The sequence below is a fragment of the Rhinolophus sinicus genome, chromosome 3, assembly GCF_057876585.1.
Source record: "Rhinolophus sinicus isolate RSI-liver-muscle chromosome 3, RSI-T2T, whole genome shotgun sequence".
Lineage (NCBI taxonomy): Eukaryota > Metazoa > Chordata > Mammalia > Chiroptera > Rhinolophidae > Rhinolophus > Rhinolophus sinicus.
In genome coordinates this window covers 80,868,651-80,886,741 of record NC_142503.1, presented here as the reverse complement: position 1 = coordinate 80,886,741, position 18,091 = coordinate 80,868,651, and the positions used below count along the sequence as shown (strand labels likewise).

At 42.5% G+C, this 18,091-nt stretch overlaps 1 pseudogene; it reads right to left on the bottom strand.

Moving 5' to 3' along the window:
- Positions 1–16,068: 16,068 nt before the first annotated feature.
- Positions 16,069–16,135, bottom strand: LOC141570964 (U4 spliceosomal RNA; annotated as a pseudogene).
- Positions 16,136–18,091: the final 1,956 nt, after the last annotated feature.

The window sequence follows — 18,091 nt, the reverse complement described above, 5'->3', positions numbered from 1 at the left end:
TTTTCAAGGAATATTCTCTACCTTCAGCGTGGGAGACACTTGTCTGCCTGCCCAGAGGGATTTTAGAATTTTTGCAGACCAGTGACTGCTATAGGTCTAACATTCTTCTTCTCATTTCACTTTTGTATATCAATGTGAGTTGGGCCTACAACTTTTTGATTTCTAGGTTCCCAGATCAAGAGGAGTTACATCTGTAACTTTTACAGAGACTCCCATATATTACCCAAAAATCCTAGACATGCTTTCACATGGAGAAAATATCATAAACTAAGCCATAGATCAAAGACCAACTAAGGAAAGATGATTGCAACGCATGACAGAAAAGGGCTAAGCCGTTCTTATATTAGGAGCACCTATACATCAATAAAGAAAAGTCCAACAGAACAATAAAATGATGTGCAAAGGATATGGACAGTCAATGTGTTCATCTAGGTCCTCTGAGACACAGATGCCAAGACAGGATTAAATGTGCAAGGGGATGTGTGTGTGTGAGAGGAAAGGAGGAAAGAGGTTGGGAGAAGCTGGGACAGGTCTCGCATCCCAATGTGAGTCTGATGCGAAGTGAAGGAGAAAGGAAAGGAAATTTGAGTGAAAGTGTCCTAAACCACTATGCAGCCTCGGGGAAACTTCTGCAAGGTTGTTGGTGAATCCTGGAGCCAGAGTTGCCATCTAAGCCGTCCTGTGGAGGAGGCCTGCCTGAGTATTCCTACCTCACTTAGTTAGAGGCTGGGAGCAGAGGACAGTGGCTAGGACCCTTCGTCCGTTACACTCTTTGGAGTTGGAGGTCTGTAAGACAGTCTTCTCGTTACCACTGTTAACTTAAAGATGTTAAATACATGAAGAGATAGACTTCTCTCATAATAAATGGATTTCAAAATAACACAATGACAAGAAATGATTTTTCATTTCTATCTAGGTAAAATAGCAAAACTATGGGATAATAAATACACTATGTTGATAGAGATGGGGGAAACAGTGTTTTTTATCCTTTAGTTAAAAGAATGTAAACTGGTATAACTTTCCCAGAGACAATTTTCCTTATCTCTGAAGATCACAAATGCATATGTCTCTGGTCCAGCAATTCTATCTTTCTAATGGACCCCACAGATACACTCACACTGCACAGAGTAGTATGTCCCAAGTTATTTATTTAAGCAATGATTGTAATAGCAAAAGATTGGAGACAACTTAAATGCCCATCAATAAGGAACCAATTATATAAAGTATGTCTAGTCATAAAACTAAATATGTGCCTTTAAAATAATGAGGCATGTAATGATACGGCACACTATCTGAGCTCCAAGTTTAAGTTTAAAAAGATGCAAAGCAATGGTAAAATATGGTAACATTTGTGTTTTAAAAAGAGTAGGAGTCCTATCGCTTATATCTCTGGAAGATCAAATGAGAAACTAATGATAGTGGTTGCCCCTGGGGCATATCCAGTGTGTGTGCGTGTGTGTGTGTGTGTGTGTGTGTGTATGTGTGTATGTGGTGGGGTGTTAGGGGACCAGAGGGGGAAGGAGACATAGTTTTCATTGTGTTTCTTTTCGTATTATACAAATGTTTTACCATGAGTATGTATGACGGATAAAAAACAAAAAAAACAAAAGATAAATAATAAGTAAAAAAAAAATGTCTCTCCGTTCTGCCACCCACAGCCATAATGTATCAAATTCATTTCTTATCATCCTGTTATATGGTCATGAAGAGCTGTCCTTAGCTGGCATTAGCACATATTATTAAAATGAAAAGGAAAGGACCTGAAATGTTATTTTAGCTGCACTGGAATCTTGTAGTAGGACAATTTTTGCTGTATTGGGAAGATTTGCCATTTATCAGAATCTGTCCTATAATGAACAACAATCTAGTGAGAAACCAGGGTACAGTGTTATAATTAAGTTCTGGGACATGATTTTAAGCTTCCATTTATCACTTTGCAGAAGATAATTTTGAAAACAAAACCAAGCTTCACATTTTTCTTGAAGGTCACAGACTTGTATGAAGCTGGGGAAGCTATGAATGAAGGACACAATGTGACACACTTCCACTCTTTTCAAGGAAAATCAGAACAAGAAACATTATTTAAAAAACAAACAAACAAACAAACAAAAACAAGGGATGGCCATTATTTGCACCTGTGTCTTCAAACATATTCTTGGCTCCTGTCTATGTCTCAGAGATAATGGTATTCCAGAATGGCACAACTCAAGGGATCTCAAAGAAGGAATCCCTCTGTTTTCCCGCTCTTGTTTTACAAAGGGAAAAACAGTCCCAGAGAAATTAGTTTCTTAAAGTCACACAGCCGAAGAAAAGTCAAATTTTCGCACTTTTGGCATCAGGACACTTTAGGGTAGCATGGCCCCATCTTCACAAATGCAGTGTCTCTGACCGCACTGCCCAGGGGCTCAGGACTTCCCGTCGCTGCCCTTCCTGTGTGTGCTTATCCCCTGTTTCTGCCCTCCTGGAAAGAATGCATTTGCTGGTGTTCCAGGAAGCAAGATTGGCATGAAGAATTGAGATTGCTCATTTTTCTCCATTTAAAAATTATCTTGAGCCTTTTTTTTCTTCTCACAATTACCATATGAGTATTGATTTTAATTAGTTCTGTCTATTAAGATTCCCCTTAGGATCAGAAGCCAGCCTGGTAATTAACTATTCGGCTTTCCTTCTGCTGGCAGTATTGTTAGGTGAGTCACTGCCACCCTCGGTCACAGGCTGGGCTCAGTGTTCCTCTATGAATCCACCCTTACGAGTCCAGACACTGCTGGAGTCCTGTCTCAAGTGCTTTTTTCCTATCTCGTTATAGACACAGGAGTAGGAAAAGAAGGCTTTCTGGTTGGATGACACTTTCCCTCTTCACTAAGGCAGAACCTTTCATATACTTGTATCAGAGCCTCCAAATGGTGTGTTTATATTTGCAAGTATTACGGTGATGTCCAGATGGGTTCTTTGAAGCTTGCCTGATATAAAAAACTGGGGATGACATAATATCAACCTGCATCCCTTTGTACTTCCTGAATAAGCTTGGTACTTTTGTTGGGTGGAGTATGGCTTAAAACAAGAGTTTGTAGCTACTATTTTCTTCTACTTTCATTTCATTCTGAATTCTGGGAAAGGTAAAAGAATGCTCTTTAGTAATTTATTGGAACATGTATGTGATGTTTAGCGTTTTAGAATAAAAATTTTGAGACTCAACTCTCAATGCACCTATCTGTACTTATGCAGCTCTTACTGACCAAATTGGCATTTGGGTTGTAGTCACAGTGTCCTGGGTATTTGGGATAATGGTGGTAATTCTGGACTCTGTTTGTGGATAATCAATTAATAATTGGGTGAGAGCCATGGCGGTCATCCTTTTAGATTAAATAAAAATCGCTGCCTTTTTCTGGGGCCTATTATTGAGTGTAATCCATTATTTTTAATGAAACAGCTCAGCAGTTGAATGTACCCTTTTGTGATGTTCAAAAGCTCTGGATTTACTGACGAGACGACGAAATTGTCTGTGTTCACGTGACCAACTAGTTGGAGTTGAGAGTGTCCAGGCCCATCTGTTCCCTGTGTGCCGATGCCCTTCCTTTATGCCTCCGTCTGCCTCCCAGACTCTCTCGTGGGTACCTCGAAACCTTTGCAGTCAGAGAGTATTTCCTGAGATTGGTAGCCACGACTACCAGTCAAAGCTGAGGATTTAGTTCTCTGGGGATTTTGTGCTCTTGCTGGGCCAGTCTGGGAGAGTTCGACTTGAATGAATGAATACTCTGAGTAGTCATTTATAAAAAAATTATATACTCAGATGATTGTCTTCTCTCATCTGCTCCTGGATAATATTTTTAAGCAGCTGTCGTATGGCAGGCTGAAATGAGGGACTTTGTACCCCTCGTCTTATGTTCACCAAAACATCACCGGACAAGAAAAATATGGGAATGCAGCAAAACATAACACAGACTTGTAGCATTGCCGTAGACTTTTAGGAAGAAATGATACATTACCGACCCATGGTTGGCACAGTTAAACCGTTTTCTCATTTAGGCATTATTTAATGAGTACATGGTATTTGCATATAACATTGTAAGACATATAAATTAGAGATTTCCTGCCCTCAAGGAGAATGTCTAGGAGTGATGTAGTCTGATCAAAGACAGAGCACCTGCAAGTGACCTGCAGCTGCAACAATGACAGAGCTTGTGAGCAGCTGTCACACAAATGAGCCAGAGGAAAGTGTATACACGTCCTCAGCTCTGGAAGATGTGGGTCACATGTAACTATGGGTAGGAACATGACTCACAACTGGGTTTTAAGGACAATTATGCAGCTATGACAATACTAAGCAGGATCTGATTTCCCGTTAGACTTGAGACCTGCAAAATAGAAATACGTTCCCTCTCTTCTTTCACAGCAAAGCTTAATGATGTGTCTGTGCAACAACAGAACACTCCTTTAAGGGAGAGAGTGAGTGACAGTCAATGACAAAATTTGCTGGGAATTAATTTTCTGCAGTTCCCAAGTGAGCACATGCATTTTATATTTCAAGATCATTGTTGCAGATGAAAGAGATGTACAAGAAAATGGGGCTATATTCGATACATGTTAAACATAACACTATACTTCCAGGGGAAAAAAAATGTTCCTATTTGTTCCAAAGAAGGTTATATAGAGACTAACGTTGCTGGTTATGAGACATTAAATGTTTGAGTGCTAAGCCACCTTGAGATTATTTAATAGTGTTACATTCGGAGGTCTGATTGCTTCAGGTGTCTGATGTACGGTTATTTCCAATGTTCCTGTTCTAGAAGATGGTGCTCCTGGGAAGAATAAACAGGACTAGGAAATAAGATTTTTTTTTTTAAAGCAGTTTCTTTAAAGTTACTCACAGTTTATCCTCTGAAAGGATTGCTGTAGACGAATAAACAGGACGCTGAATGCAAGTTTGGTGTTGACCCCAAAATAGTCATTCTGCTGCATTCCCATATTTTTCTTGTCCAGTGATGTTTGCTGAACATAAGACGAGGGGCACAAAGTCCCTCATTTCAGCCTGCCAAACGACAGCTGCTTAATGACCCCAAAATAGTATAGTAGATAAAAGCATATTCCCGAATCACATTGCCAGATTGGCTTTGAATCCTGGTCTGACACTACTTACTAGCTGTGTTATCCTGGCCAAGTTCCTTAACCTCTCTGCGCCTTAAAAAGTCTACTTCATCAAAGTAGTTGTGAGAATTAAATAAGTTAATAATTACTCAAGTTGTATTGTCTAGTATGTGTTTAACACATGTTGCAAATAGTCCCAGGTATTCCTGCCTCAGAGCAGGTGCTCAAGAAATGCTTGTGGTTGGGATTATCGTGATAGCCATTTGCTGTTATGTCATGCCAAGGGCCACTCAGTGGCTGCTTGACTTTGTAACCCCGGAAACATTTTTAGTGGCTGTGGAATGATTATGATTCCTTACGTGAGGGCCTAGGCTAATTCCCAAGACTTCTGCTTCTTTCCCGAGTGCTACACGTTGGATAAATTTCCCTTTATGTACTTGGCATATAATTTACTCCCTATTCCCAAAAAGGATTCAGAGTTTTGATTAGAGTCTCAGTCCTCCAGCTGCTTTGGCATTTCCTGGGAGGTTGTTTCATAGTTGTATACAGAGACCTCCTTGTTCTCTGCTACCACTTGGCCAAACAAATGTGACAATCATTTTCTAGTGGGAAGCAAATCTGTGGCAGGTTTGCTGAGGATGGAATTTCTGTTGAAAAATCTAATATGGGATCTAAAGGATCTTCTTTTGCTCAACATATGCGTAGATCCTAATTGAATGATGTCAGAGTTTCTGATATGAAAGCTACCTCCCATCCCACCGGGACTGTCACTATTTTTTTTAGCACCTGCTATGTGCAAGGGAGAAAATATTCTTGTACCTTGGGAATATCTATTTCCAAATGAGAAAGTGTGGCATGTCACATTTTCCCCATCTCAAATACCAGAATAGAGCCAACAGGAACTTTCTGAGTACTGTGTTGAAAAACAAAACCAGACAATATTTAAGATGGTGAATTACTCTCAGTCTCACCTGGTAGAAAATATCCAGGTATATTAGAGTAGCAAGATGGGGCAGCCCAGGAAAGGGGAAAGAACCATGGTGCCTGGGCTGCATTATTTTCAGGGGCCGTATGGAGACAAGGGATAGGGCTGCCCCCCGTTTCCCCTGGGTTTGTGGTTTTGGCCAGCTTTATACCTGTTGCACGGAGACAGGGGGCTCGGACCCCGCCTGCTATTCTGCCCTCTGTCTCCACCCAGTTTCCAGGGAATGCAGGGCTTTCAGATTCCTTCTCTAGTCAACCCGAACCTTATTAGGCTTTGTCCCTCTGCTGTCACCAGAGAAATAAGCAGTGTTACTCACATTGGCTACTTTGAGGTCACTTTAATTCCAGGGTTGGCATGTGTCCCTGCGTTTGTATGAGCCGGGAGAGGTGAGGATCAATATGTATTCAGGAAAGAAGGTGAGTAGCTCTTAGGCTGCTTCTAATAAATCTAGGCACCTCAGCTATTAGTGTTTTGTTGTTGTTGTTCCTCTGAATAAGCTACTGTGTTTCCCTAAAAATAAGACCTAGCCGGACAATCATTTTGCCCTAGCCAGACAAAATATAAGACCTGGTCTTATTTTACCATAATAGAAGACTGGGTATAATATAATATAATATAATATAATATGATATAATATAACATAATGTATACTACCGGGTCTTATATTAATTTTTGCTCCAAAAGATGCATTAGAGCTGGTTGTCCATCTAGGTCTTATTTTCAGGGAAACACGGTAGGACAGTAGGTGCTGACTGGATATATATATATATAAAACACAGTTTATCCATGGTTCTATTGATGCACCAATTTGATTGTTTCTGGTAAGAAATATTTAAAGAGATGTGCAGAGGAAGTAAAAGTATACAAACATGCATGGGTTAAAACAAATCACCATCAGAATATGGAAAGAGTAAGGGAAGGGAGAACTGTACCTGTATTTCATTTCTTTAAAAAAAGCTTTGTAAATCTTAGCATTGTGTAAGTGTTAGTTATCTTAAGAAAGAAAAATAAATTCCCTCAACAGTGTGTGGGGCAGGCTTGGTGTGTATGTCAGGGCTTCCCCTAGTTTATACTCTTTCGAAGCCATGAAGCCAGGGCTGCTTGTCATGCTCTGCACCCTTTCTTATCCCTGGTCAAGATGAGATTGTCTCCTGGTCAGACCCACCGGGACGCAGCCTCTGGGCCTTCAACTGCAATGAAAACCAATGTCTAGGACTTTCCAGTTTCCACTGCTCTGGCAGCAAGTCAAGGGAACTGTTGCACTGTAATTTAAAACCAGAACAGTCAGAGGGAATCCGGGGCACAGAAAGCGGGAAATACTGGAAAGTACTGCACTAGGTGATGTCCCACCAGCCGCTGACGTTGGGAGGGGAGGGAGGGCACCTGCCGTATCGTTTTAGCATGGAGTCCTCTGCCCCCAGTGGTGCTTCAGTCACTGCACTGACTATCCACGTGATGTTATTTTCAGGTGCTATAGCCTCTTTGCTGGCTCATTCATTTTTCTCTGACAGTTGGCTTGTGATATGGATTTTATTTTATACAGGTAAATACATTACCTTTTGTTGCTTAGAACTAATAGATCTACTCATTTAATTGCAAACTATGTTTAGCCTTATAATTAAATGGAGAGGGGCAGAATGCAAACATGAGAAAACAAGGATGTGTGAGAGCAGGGAGTCAGGGAGAAATGTTGGCAAGAGCACTGGACCAGGACGCCCGACGTTAGAGTTCGAGTCCTGCTGTCCAGGTCCCCGTCTGCTGGGGCTGCCCCAGGATACCTGAGACCCTGAGCTCTGGTTCCTTCTGAGAAATCCCTGTGTGAAATCTCTACTCTCTTGTCAGGCTAGGGGTTGAACCTTTTGTTTTGCTTCCTTACAATTTTTGCAGGCCAGGGGTAGGATCAATTCTTCCTTCCTTCCTTCCTTCCTTCCTTCCTTCCCTTTTCCCCCCTCCCTCCTTTTCTTTTTTCCTTTCCCTGTCCCCATCCTCTTCCCCTCCGGTCCCCATTCCCCTTCCTTCTTTTTATTATCCTTAATGCTCCTAAACAGGGGAAGAGGAAGTAAACTAACATTTATTGAGGGTCTTCTATTTGCCAGGAACTTGACCTATATTATGTCACTGAATCTTTGCAATAATGCTGAGTGATGGGATGGATTATTTTTATTTTTTCCCATACGTAGGGATGGAGTCCCAGAGAGCAGTTTCCAGGCTCGTGACCTCATGTGGAAAGGTGCTGGCTTGGGTAGTAGATGACCATCAGCTGTAACCAGGTAGCCATTAGCCACTAATATAACTGCCAAGGCTAAGCTAGCAAGTGCAGACTGTGGCTAGCAAGCGGATTGTGGATTGTGTGGATCGTGCTTCCTGTCTCCAACCCAGCTGCCATCGAGACTATAGTGGTATGACTCCCCTATCCATGGCTCTGTTGTTGTTCCTTTTTGGCCTCACCATATCCTGCGTTCTTGTGCGGGAAGCAGGAGCTGAGACCCTACATGACAGCATAGGTTTGTTATTTCATTGTAAGGAAGAGGAAAGTGAATATACATGACGTTAAATACCTTGGCCAAGATCACATGGCTAAGCATGGCCAACCTCTGTCCGTATTTCCCAGCCCTGTGCTGCCCCCCACTGCCGAGCACTGCCTCCCCTTCACAGCGTCCTGCCTCCTGAGGTCTCCATCGCTTTGCAGCCTTGACCGGGCTCCAGTTTTGATGAGGATGATCTTGGTGCCTGTCATGCAGGGTGTCAGGTGGGGTCTCTAGTCCCGCTTCCTACGTAAGAACGCAGGACATGGTGAGGCCAAAAAGGAACACCCACGGAGCCATAGATAGGGGAGTCATACCACTATAGTCTTGCTGGCGGCTGGGTTGGAGACATAGGAAGCAGGAACCACACGATCCGCAATCCACACTCCACCGCTTGCTAGCTCAGCCACCATCTTCTGGCTAGCCCCCATTTTCTACTAGCGTAGCCATGGCAGTTATATTAGTGGCCAATGACTCACTGGTTACAGCTGACGGCCAACTAGCCACAGCTGATGGCCATCCGATCACAGTTGATGGCCATTTACTACCTGAGCCAGCACCTTTCCACGTGAGGCCGAGAGCCTGGAAACTGCACTCCTGGCTCTGTCCCCACAGTGCCTCACACATTATTCCTCATGCCACACTGAGGTAGACAGTTCTAGCTTTCTTTTCAGCTCCTCCAAAATAATGCAGGGTACCTTCATGTGCAGAGATCAGGATTCTTAACCTTTTAGAGATCGTGGAGGCAAAGAATCTGAGGAAAGTCCTCATGAACTCTCTCCTTCCTTCCCTCCTTCCCTATTTCCTTCCCGCCCTCCCTCTCCACACTGTTGCATATACTTTTAGGAGATTCGGAGGCCCCCTAATTCTAGACCTCTGTTAAATGTTGTTTGATTGGAAATACTACTTTTCACAGGTCAGGGTCTGGAACGTGTCCAAGTTTCTCCATCCTGGATAGGCAAAGTGATTCGTTTTTCAACACCATGCAAGGGCACGGTTTCCACGCTTCGTCCTAGATGAAGTTTTTTTCCAGATGTTTGCGTCTGTGTGCCTGGCATCCTTGGACTAGCGAGCTCAGGGGGCAATTCACTAAAGATGATCAGTATGGCGGGGGTTCGGATAGGTGCCTCACTTTCTCCTCCTGGCAGGGGCACGATTTCTGTTTTCTCTGTTTCTCAGGGTGAACGTAAAACGGGATAAGGTATAAGAGCAATTTGTAAGTAAAGCTCCATGTCAGGCTGTCACTGAGGAAAACCCTCTGGGTTTGGCCATTTTTTTGCCTAGCCTACAATTCCCAGTCTTCTTCTTGAATCATCTTGATTCAAAACAGCTGTAGCTGACATTTCTCAAACTGTCTGAAGGAAGGGAAAATTTGGTATTCCACCTGAGGCTTAGCGAGGGATAGGCGGCTACTGATGCACTTCCCAGCTGTTCAAGCCCTTCTTTTTAAATGCACTCTGAGGCTTAGATTGGAAAGACTTTTCCGTTCTGCATTTTTCTCGGAGAGCTACTCGGTGCTGCTGGCACATTTATAACTGGCTGGTTTGGTTCATTAGGAAAAAAGTCTGAGGCTTACAGATATATAAGCCATGGAGCCCTGTAAAGTAAGCATCTCCCAGGTTTCACAGTCAACCCAGGGACACATGACACCTGCCCTTAACATGCCTGACACAGTGTTTTATGCTACGAATTTGAAGTTTGGGACACGTCATGGTCATCTCTCTGCTGCTGTTCTTGGTAGAGACACGATGCTACTCGAGCTCTAACATGGCCTCCTGATAGCAAAGGCTCAGGCGTCTTCAACAGAGTGAGCGATTCTGATTCATTTTCTCGTTGTGATGCAGAAGCTACTTGCAACTTGAACGCGGTCTTTCCTGCCTGTTGGAGCCCTTTTAGGACTAATCATTTGACTTTGCACTAATGAGATTAAACCCAGCAGGGGCAGATATTTTCCTTTTTAATTTTCATTCCTGTTATTTAATTGGCATTACACACACATAATGAGACTAGGAAAAAAAACACCCTGTAGCAATATGTTCAATACAAATAACTCAGGCAGATGCAGCCAGATGTATCCATGGTGACCTTTTTGACTCTCTCACTACCCGCACATTAGGGAAGATGGCCCAGAACGCTTAACTCCCTGTTTGCTGAACGTATCAGACAGAGATGCACTGTCTCCCTTCCTTCTCCCACAGCAGAGGGTGTTTCCCCAGAGCCATGTGTTTCTCCATGTTGGGACTTGTCTGTTCAGCATCTGTGCAAGGGATGTGGCTTGGGACGCTGAGTGGGTGCTGGTCCTTGGTGTCCGTGCCGGCCGACTGCCTGGTGGCTCTAGTGCTGGAGACAAAGACGTTCTCCATCTGCTCGCAAGGCTCCATCTTATAATATTCTTAATGGAGGAGAAATAATGAACCACACAAGGAGCCATCAGAATAGGCAACAAGCATTAAAACTTCCTTCCTGTGCACCAGGTTTCTGTATCGAAACCAGCCTTTTCTTCTGAAAAAAGATACTGTCTTTTAGGGATGTTAGGAGGACGAGGAGGTCCTCTCTGGTGGACCATAAAGGTTTTAATCTTTCAGCCCCTTTCCCTGGATTTAGGATCCTAGCTTCAGCTTCTTGCTCCATTGGTGTCTAACAGACACCTTCAAAATAGTATCAGTACCTCCTTTCTTCCAAAACAGGTCAGGTGGCAGTCATTCCAACCTCCACATCCCATGGAACAAATTGGGTGATTCTACAGTGTCTCCTGGAACTTTCCTTTGTTTATTCAGCATGTGGAACACAAAAGTTTCCATGCCGGTGATGTACAGGACAGTACCATGATATTGTCCATTTTGCCAGTGAAAGAAAGGTGCAAAGGCAGTCTCACCCATCTCATTTCTGCTGTGTCTCTTGTGATTTTCTCCATGCCGAAGCTGGTTCTCTCCCCAGGTTCCCTATCTCAGTGAAATGCACGATCCTGGTAATACAGAAACCTAGGAGGCGTCTCTGAAACTCCCTCCCTCTTGTCAGTGCATTGACTTGTTATTTCCACTGCTACTGCCAGGACCAAGCGCCCACCTGTATTCCAGGACCAGGATAATCACCATCCAATTGTCCTCGCTTTTTAAATTCGTACCCTTTTGCTGTTCATTCCAGCAACCCGATTGCTGTTGTAGAAATGCAAGTCCGATCATTGCACTCGAATGTTTACTACCTTTCAGTGGTTTCCCAATTGTACTTTAGCAAGGCAGAAAAACCCAACCCAAACTGAAAACAAAGTTCATTAAATCCTTACCAGGGCCCTCTGTGATCCGGGATCTGGCCATTGCCTACTAAGATGCCAGCGTCTATTATTTGGATTACCCCAATAGCCACCTCTTTTTGGTTTCAGTTCACTCCTAGATGGAAACAAAATGATTAGCATCCTCCCTGGCTCTGCGTCGTCTGTCCTTTGACTCTGCAGCCTCATCTTACACTGCACTGCACTGCCCTTTGTCCGCTGTGCGCTAGCCACAGCCTTTTCCTTACTTTCCTAGCACGGGGCTCTTCCTGCTCCACGCCCGTGTGCTCATGGCTTTATCTGGAACATCCTTTCCTCTCCCCTCCACCCTTTGTCTTGCCAGTAGCTTAAGTCGAAGTTCTCCAGAGCAGCCTTCCTGGTTCCAGAGGTAGTTCATGTGCTTTGTCACACAGCCTTGTACGACTGTGGTCCCTTCCTACTTACTGTTTGCTCTAAACATCCACCTATACAAAGCGACTCTGATCGTCTCCTTTCTCAATGACAAAATCTAGCTTTATAAAATCATGAATAAATAAACTTTAAGAGGTAGAGAAGGAACAGTCAACAGTCTATAGTTGTATTTAATTTAGGTGCAGATGTTTAAAATCACATGATATAAAAGAGTGTGAATTTACAGACATGTTTTTTTTTTTTACTTTCATTTTTTCCATGCTCTTCATTCATTTGACATTGTGTCTTCATCATCACTAAAGCCACTTTTTGAATTCTCTAGTGCAGTTTTGTGAGGCATGTCACTTTTACTTCTGTATGAGTTGTTTGAGATACAGCACTTTTGAATCATGCATAGTGCTGTCATTGGAAATTTATCCCAAGCCACTAGATCCCATTTGTGTAATATTACGGCAGTTTTTTTTTTCCATTTGTCCGGTGAGTTTATAATTGCCACACCACAACCACTCACACTGTATTGCTTTAAAAGCAATCTTTAAAAGGCTTGTTTACAGTGACATCCAACATTTGCAATTGTTAGGTCATCCCTCGGGGACAATTACTGAATCTGTTAAATTCCATTCCTTCTTTGTTTCCAATTATGTCCATTCTAGGTTAATTTGCCGAAAGACAATTCAGGGAACAACCAATTTGCTTAATGTACCTGTTTCTTTTCACTAATTTTGGTCGACACACTTTTATTTTGCCCTCCCAACAGCATTTTAAGGTCTGTTAAATTGGTCTCTGCCTCAGTTCCCTGCTACTTGAACTGAACACTATTTGCCAACTCAGCACCCATGTTCCCCTCCCCCCCACAGTGTTTTTCCCAATAGAACCTCCATCTTCTTTAGGTGTCTTGTCCCATGCGATGAGGGTTGTGGGGAGCGAGGAGTGTGGCGCAGGGTTAAGAAAAGACAGTAGCCATGAATAGATTGTAAAGGGGGCCAAGAGTCTGCAGCCTCAAGGACTGGCCCTGAATCAGGCCTACCCATTAGCTTTTATTAGTTAGGTGAGGATAAAGCTTGTCAATCTCAAGATCTGTGAATCCTATACATCATAATAGGAAACTGATTCAAGCCAATCACCCTTGCCTGCAGGCAGCCGAACCATAAGTCTCAGGATGTATGTACTTCCCCAATGGACAAAACCTATATGCATATGAATAGATGGAAAGCACATCATTGAATCACTTCCCCTGCAGGTTGTGGGAAGGAATGCAGCCACAGAGGCAGAGGCTCTCCTTAGCGGGGGGGAGGGGGGGGGGGGAAGGTGCGGGGCTGTGCCCACCTCTGTGAACCCCGTGGGTTCTCCTGTTGGTCCCCACTCGACTGCGCTTGGCTTGAGTTGTCCCCTCCGTGGGGAATCTTACTCTTCATTGGCTGACCAGCCATCTTTCTGGGGCCAAACAAGGAGACATAAGGTGCAAGTACAAGGGTGAAGCAAAGACCCTGAAAGGATCCGTCTCAGAGTGTCTTCTTTCTTTAGGGGCAGGTACGAGGAGACAGACGGGTAGGCTGCTGCGTGGCGACATTTAGGCGTCCATCCTTTCCTCACAGCCATGGGGCCCCGTGAAAACTAATCCCATGTCTGTTTTGTTTTGGCCATACTACCTTGGGTGAGGTAAAGTGAGCCCAGATGCAGATGAAGAAAGAGAAACCTAGAAGAGTTTTGCAGTTGGGTTAGATGGGCAGTTTCCTGGGGAGAAAACACCATGCCACACAGGGGCACTCAGCGAGCACGGAAGTCCTTCAAGAATCAGAGAAAAGCAGCAGAAATGTAGGCAAGTGCCTTTGTGGTGCCCATGGGAGGGAGTGGGAAATTACGTAGGCAGTCTTAGGATTGGCTCCCTATGTTTGAAAGTAGAGCCCCCGTGATATGGTTTGGGGCTATCTAATGTTTCCAGATGTTTCTGAGTGAGCCAGAGTTTATTTGGGAACAGCTGGTAGCCATTTTGTAGGTGTTAAGACATTGATTTACAGAAATTAAAAGAATGGTTAATTTAATACCCACTTTAAGTGTGAGTCTAAGCCATCCCTGGTGACGTAAGACACAGTTTGCCAGGTCCTACCTTAGACTGAGAAGGACTCAGAGAACAGGACCCAGCCATCTGTGGCTATGCAGGACTGCAGACTTCACACAGCAGATGCCAGCCTGGAATATTGAGACCCAGGTGAGGCAAATGGCATTCTAAGCAGAGGCCAGCATGGCCAGAGAATTTTCACAGACAAGATGCCCCATACCTCCTGGTGCCAGCAGAACGTACACAGATCGTAGATCACCCCCAGGAAGAAAGGAAGGAGGAGGGGCAAGAGGGCATAAGGACTGCATGTTTTTTCAAATGAATTTGAATGTGTGCGGGGAGGAGGGAATAAATCTGTGGGTCTGGTGAAGTTTAATTTAATTGCTGCTCTCAGCTTTCCACCATGGAGGTCTGAAAGCTGAGCTGCGATGTTCAGAGATAAAGGAAGCGAGACTGTTAGATTCATCCCAGTTCTGTAGTAAATATTCGATTTTAACATCTTTAAATGGCCTTTTATGCAGGAGTTCATAGCCACATTTCTCCTTTGTAAGTTTGGTGTTTCAGCTGGCTTTACCTGTACTTTGGCTCACTCACTGTTCTTTTACTGTAGTAACTCTCGTGGGCATTGTCAAAACTACAGGTGTCTAAGCCTACAGTGAATTGTGTTACACTGGATCTACCAGCTCGGATGTAATAAGTCAATATTGACTAAAGAGGGCCTTTTCAAATTCTTTATATTTCTATTGGATTATTCAACAACAAAAATACCAATGTAAACATTACTTACTCCTAGACTAAAAGGCCACAGTATTTCAACCTCTAGGTGGGTATCTGAGATAGTCTCCCAGTCACCTTGAAGGTATGAATGCTTGCCAGCCCTTTCTCTCTCTGTCTCTCTTTCTCAGAGACCTAGATATTATGTGACAGAGATTATATTATCAGATTTAAGTAGTATCTTTCCCATTTTTATTGTCACTTAAATTTTTTTATTGTATAGTTAAATGTTTCAAAGGCTATAATGTCCAGAATCTGGTAAATATTGACATCTTAAAATACAACTTTTAGATGACTCTTTTAAATGTATCCAACAAATATGAATTCCATAGTAATTTGATTCCCACTGTCATCTTTTCCAAAAATGAATGAAAAAGCTCCTTTTTGACAGTAGGAAATGTTGCATCATCTCTCCTTGTCCTAGCAATCACATTTCTATTTCACTTTCTACATAGTGATGTATTCTAATGTAATATATTGTTAAGTTTGAAAGTCTTTCACCTCATCAAACTTCTCTAGAACAAAAATAACTATATAAATTTAAAACATGTCCTGTGACCTTAAGCCTCTAAAGTGTAAATAGTTTTCTTCTAGACTGAGTTAACATTACAATTGTTATTCATATACAGTGGGTCAAACAACATGCATTTAGTATAAATTATGATCAAGTATTACACACAAAACTAAATTCTTATTGGGAGTACATCCCGTAATGAAATGGATTGGGGGAGATTGTTAAAATGCCTTGCTTAAGAAAGCATTCATTTTGCCTTTCTGTTCACTCACTGATTTGGCCCCTTGGGAAAATGCACCAACAAAAGGTGTATTGTGAAAGGGACAAGGACCGGTATGACAATGTTCAGACACTGTCTCAAGAAAATCAGTTGTAGGAATGTATATATGCAGAGAAGTGGAGGACTTCCACAGCAGCCTCACACTCTGTAGAATGTGTCTGTGTTACCTTTAATTAGCAATAATCGTGCCTCGGATAAACCTCATTGGCTACGATAGTGCCACTGCACAAAGCTGTGTGTTACCTTCAGTGTTGTCTATATCCTACTTTGAGGACCAGTGTCATTCAGTACATGCAATGGGACAGAGATGTATGTCAGCAGACTATCCCCCCATTCGGGAAAGAGGGACACCCGAACTAGTTTGTGGCCTACTCTGAAACCTAGGGATGTTTACTATGGAAGTTAGGTACCTGAAGTAAAATCATGATTCTGCCATGGCTGGAACAGGAAACTCATATATTTCTAACATGGAAAATATCTGAAAAACAAGTTAAACATGATAGATGACCATGTCTTGGAGAACAACCAAAATTCTCAGGTGCTAGGGAATTAGCATAACTCAGTAAATGCTAGAACAACTTATTTTTAGAACTCTATAGAGATTTGTTCTGATACAAAGCAACCACTTATTTTATAAAGGGTAAGATGACCCCAGAAATCACAAGGTCTTCTGAGGTCCAAATGAAAAAAAATAGAGCAGATATCAAAGGAAAATCTGAAATGATTTATGATAGAAGGCAGGAAAACCTTCGGGAAAGGTTTCTCCCCCCCCCACCTTCCACCCCACGTTAGCTAATATACAAGCCAAGTGGATATGTCAAATGTGAGACAAATAATGGTCTTAATAGAATTGCACAACTGAACTGCTTTGATGGAATTGGATCAGGGAAAGCTGGAGAAGGAACACATTTGTACAGGGTGAAGTATTGTCTTGGAATGCAGTGTCTCATGAAATTTGGCTTTCAAAATGGGCTCCATTTAATTTTGAGATAGCCATTTGAATGGAAAATAAGCCTTGAAAACCTGAAGAGGAAGAGTAATAGTCCTGGGTTGAGCTGCAGACAGTCTGGGGCTTTCTTGACATTTGGTGGCAGCTTGGTTTGACCTGCCCTTTGCTAGTGTCCAGGCCAGGCCTGGTGTCTCTCCTTTGTGACTTTGTCAGGTGCACACGCAGGACCCCCCTGCGAGACCCCTTCTGCCAGGTCGCGATCGAAGGACCCCAGTTCTGATAACTTTGTTCCTGGGCAAACAATTACCCAACAGCGAAGATCGCCAGTGACCTTCCGCTTTCACCTGGGTCTTTTGGCAGGTGTGATATACTATTTTAATATAGGAAGTGTTATAGAGGGTGAGCTTCTGGACACGTCAGCAAAATTTTTTGAGGATAAGTGCAAGGGTTTTTCCTCTGCCTTTATTTATGCTCTGATTTCCTGATGATGCACCTTTATTGAGGAGATGTAAATATCTCTGTTTCCGTTCATTTATTTTCTGACATCGCTGGTGGTGGTGATGTTTTTTCTTTTTTCTTTCCTGTTTTGTTCTGCTTCTAAGGAAGATAATTGTTTTGAGACTGTTATTTTCTATCCTTGGGGGGTATGTGATAATTGTACATGATGTCATTAAGTACTTGGAAGGAGAAATAGGTCATTACTTACATTTAAAGGGACATACTTTAAAAGTATAATTATAGATAATAATTCTAAGCAGTTTTAAAAAACTTGAACCAATATGAAAGTAGTTTAAAATTCAGAAGTTAACAAGCAAGGGAAAATGGATTGTATTTTCCTAGTATTATTGTACTTTGTAGAATCCAGACTCATTTTTTTTAAAGCAACGCCATAAATATTAGATGAAAGTATCATTGATCCAAATAGTATTTACTGTTTAATTCCATGAATATTTTAGTTACATGCATGACAAATATATAGTGTCATCATATTTATATTCAAAGTAATTAGGAAAGTCATAGCTATGTGACCTGAATTATTCCCCTCAACATTTTGCATATTCATAACAACAAATCACCTTGACCAATAGTTATTAGAACATTTCAATTGCTCTGGCTACAGGTACAGATCACAATCTCAAAGTACACTGAGAAAACAAAGGGAGTGGGGAAAGGGGTGCCGAGGATGGCAGAGCTTAATATTTAGCAAAATGCTTCTTTGGGATTAAATGACCTTTCCTATA